We start from the raw sequence: 3,918 nt of genomic DNA on the forward strand, positions 1-3,918 counted from the left end.
TTTTTTTTTGGTATTTTTTGCAGAGACAGGGTTTTGCCATGTTGCCCAGGCTGGTCTCAAATACCTGAGATCAAGTTATCTGCCCTGCCTTGGTCTCCCAAAGTGCTGGGATTACAAGCATGATCCACCACGCCTGGGTTTATTTTTAAATATGATGCTTATTTAAGCTAATATTCATTTTCCTGCCTTTGAGAACCTTGGACTTACCTTTACAAAGTAGAGCCTTTTCCAAAAACTTTTGTATACTCTTTAAATACCATATAATAGCTAAACGATAGCTGTTGAGGTATAAAACTTTGCAGGTTTTCTCTTGGAAATGGTTTATTTCAGGAATATAAGGCTAATATTGCCAATTTTATATTTAAGTTATCAAAATACATATTGGAGCTTTATTATAAATATTTGAAATTACATTTTTTTATTGATGTGGGGAATAAATGAACTATTTCTGGTCAATTATTTATTCTGGATAATCAAGATTGCTTATCTATACCATAGTTTGGAAGACTTAGATATTTCCCACAGGCTAGTTCCTATACGCTCTTAAAAGGGAATCTTCATTTGTACTGTATTAGAAGAAAACCCACAACTTGCTTTACTTGCCACATGAGATGGCAGTCTCGCATCTTAAATTAGGGGAAGGCAGCCATACAAGTTGATGGAAACTCAGATTTTCAGAATTTTTGTTGCCAAAAACCTAAACTTTGGTAATCTTCAACTTGGAAGCAAGCTGTTTTTAAGGTTTATTTGTAAGTCAACTCTTTGTTGCTTGGAATAGATTTTCCATGGAACAATGCCAAAAATGATGGGCATTGTTTTTAAAATTAGTCTACAGAAACTTTTTAAGTCTCAGTTTTTCCCTCCACTTATTTTAAATTTTACCTCATACACTTTATTTTTACTGTTTTTACAATTGTGATGTAAATTTGCGGATCACCAAACTTACCGTTTTAACTACTTTAGAGTTCTGTAGTATCTCACTATTGTTAATGCAATAATAATGACTATTTCCAAAATTTTCATCACCCAAACAGAAGCTATGTACCTGTTAAGCAATAACTCTCCCCACATTATCTGATAATCCCTAATTTACTTTCTGTCTCTTTGAATTTCCCTGTTCTAGATATTTCATAGAAGTGAAGGCGAGGTGTGGTGAGCTCAGGAGTTTGAGATCAGCCTGGGCAACATGGTGAACCCAATCGCTACTAAAAATCCAAAAAATTAATCAGGCGTGGTGGTGTGCACCTGTAATCCCAGCTACTGGAGGCTGAAGCAGGAGAATTGCTTGAACCTGGGAGGCAGAGCTTGCAGTGAGCCGAGATCACGCCATTGCACTCCAGCCTGGACAACAGAGCAAGACTCTTGTCTCAAAAAAACCAAACCAAACCAAACACATAAAAGTGGGCCGGGCACGGTAACTCATTCCTATAATCCCAGCACTTTGGGAGGCCCAGGTGGGCGGATCACGAGGTCAGGAGATTGAGACCATCTGGCCAACATGGTGAAACTCTGTCTTTACTAAAAATACAAAAATTAGCAGGGTGTGGTGATGGGCACCTGTAGTCCCAGCTACCCAGGAGGCTAAGGCAGTAGAATCGCTTGAACCTGGGAGGCAGGGGTTGCAATGAGCCGAAGTTGCACCATTGCACTTCAGCCCGGGCGACTGAGTGAGACTCTGTCTCAAAAAAAAAAAAAAAAGTAGAATCATACATCCTAGCACTTTGGGAAGCTGAGGTGGGAGGATTGCTTGAGGCCAGGAGTTTGAGACTAGCCTGGGCAACCTAGTGAGAGTTTGTCTCTACCAAAAAACAAAAACAAAAAAAATTAGCTAGATGTGGTGGAGCAACCCTGTAGTCCCAGCTACTTCTGAGGCTGAGGTGGGAGGATTGCCCGAGCCCACGAGGCCAAGGCTGCAGTGAGCCATGATTGTGCCACTGCACTCCAGCCTGGGAGACACAGTGAGACCGTGTCTCAAAAAAGAAATAAGTGGAATCATACAGTAGTTTTCCTTCTTTGTCTAGCTTTTCTCACTTAGCATCAGAACTTGATTCCTTTTTCTGACTGAAGGACATTCCATTGTATATATGTACTGTGTTTTATTTATCCATTCTTTTGATGGACATTTGGTTTGCTTCCTCCCTTGTAGCTCCTGTAAATAATGTTGCTGTGAACACTGATATAGAAGTATCTGTTAGTCCCTCCTACGCCTTTTTGTAAAGTTGCTTTAATTCCTTTTTGAAACAAGGGGGAGCAGAAATAAGTGTTCACTCATAATGTCTGTTCTGGGTTGTAGAAACAGTGGACTTAGATAGATAGTGTTGGGGGAGAAGAGGTGTAGAGATGTTCCCTTTCTCATTCTTGAACTGACGTCTAGGCCTGGGTATAACAGGCCTTTCTGCACACGTTCTCCATCACCATTGACTCTGGCTTGCTTTCCTGTCTCTTCTTCTTATCCCTTTCTACTCTCAAGCTCCTTACACCTTTTCACCCCATCCAGAAATCTCAGAACAGATACACTTGGTGATGTGCGAAGAAATACAAGAATTTTTTTTTAAAAAGCATTCTCAATCTCAAGATAACTCTTCTAACTGGAAAAAAAGAAAAGCATTCTCGCTAACATAAATGAATTGCACTCTAGTGATTGGGATTCCACCCAGATCATCATAAATGATCTAAAGAGAAAGATATTTTAGTGCAAAGGATTGTGAAATAGGTTGGTCTTACCTGGGGCCAGTTTCCTGCTTTTTACAGCTATTTTCTGCTTTAGAATTATATGTCATCTAAAAGCACCAACATTTTTTTTTAAATTGTACTTTAGGTTCTGGGGTACATGTGCAGATCTTGCAGGATTGTTGCATAGGTACATATATGGCAATGTGGTTTGCTGCCTCCATCCTCCTGTCACCTGTATCTGGCATTTCTCCCCATGTTATCCCTCCCCAACCTCCCCACCCCTGTTGTCCATCCCCTAGCCCCCTGCAACAGACCCCAGTGTGGGATGCTCACCTCCCTGTGTCCATGTGTTCTCATTGTTCAACACCGACCTGTGAGTGAGAACATGTGGTGTTTGATTTTTCTGGTCCCATGTCAGTTTGCTGAGAATGATGGTTTCCAGATTCATCCATGTCTCTACAAAGGATAGGAACTCATCATTTTTTATGGCTGCATAGTATTCCATGGTGTAGATGTGCCACATTTTCCTTGTCTAGTCCATCATTGATGGGAATTTGGGTTGGTTCCAGGTTTTTGCTATTGTAAACAGAAGCACCAACATTTTTAGAACATGACTCCCACTAGTAGTGAATATCCTAGCAATGGAGTGGCTTTGGGCAGGGGAAGGACTTTTGTGTAGAAGGACTTTTTATGAGCCAAGGGCCACCTCTCTGGATCTAGTATTTAATGAACAGTGAATTGGGAAACATAAAGTATTTATTTATTTTTTGAGAAATGGTCTTGCTCTGTCACCCATGCTCTGTCTTCTGGCTCACTGCAACCTCTGCCTCCTAGGCTCAAGCAATCCTTCCTTCTCAGCCTCCCAAGTAGCTGGGAACTTAGGCGTGCAACACAATACCCAGCTAATTTTCTTTTCTTTTTTTTTCTGTAGAGAAGGAGCCTTGCCATGTTGTCCAGGCTGGTCTCAAACTTCCTAGCTCAAGCAATCCACCCAACTTGGCCTCCCAATGTGCTGGGATTAGAGGTGTGAGCCACCACAGTATGGAATAAAATGCCACCCCATATAGTTTTATCATTTATATTAAAATGGACATCTACCACATCTACCTACTTTGAAATTCACCTGTGCCACTTACATCTGTTTCATTCCTGGGACTTTCCAAATATATTTTCTTATTAAATCTTTTTTTTTTTTTTTTTTTTTTGAGACTTTCGGTGGTATCTTATTTACCTTGCTCCCAGTTT

General features: G+C 40.6%; 1 protein-coding gene across 1 annotated transcript in view; it reads left to right on the forward strand.

Annotated features, from left to right (window-relative positions):
• KIF27 (kinesin family member 27) overlaps nucleotides 1-3,918 on the forward strand; it is a 77,945-nt gene that overhangs the window by 2,758 nt on the left and 71,269 nt on the right. The gene's annotated exons all lie outside the window — the stretch shown is intronic.

This window comes from Cebus imitator, unplaced genomic scaffold (assembly GCF_001604975.1).
Source record: "Cebus imitator isolate Cc_AM_T3 unplaced genomic scaffold, Cebus_imitator-1.0 Scaffold394, whole genome shotgun sequence".
NCBI lineage: Eukaryota > Metazoa > Chordata > Mammalia > Primates > Cebidae > Cebus > Cebus imitator.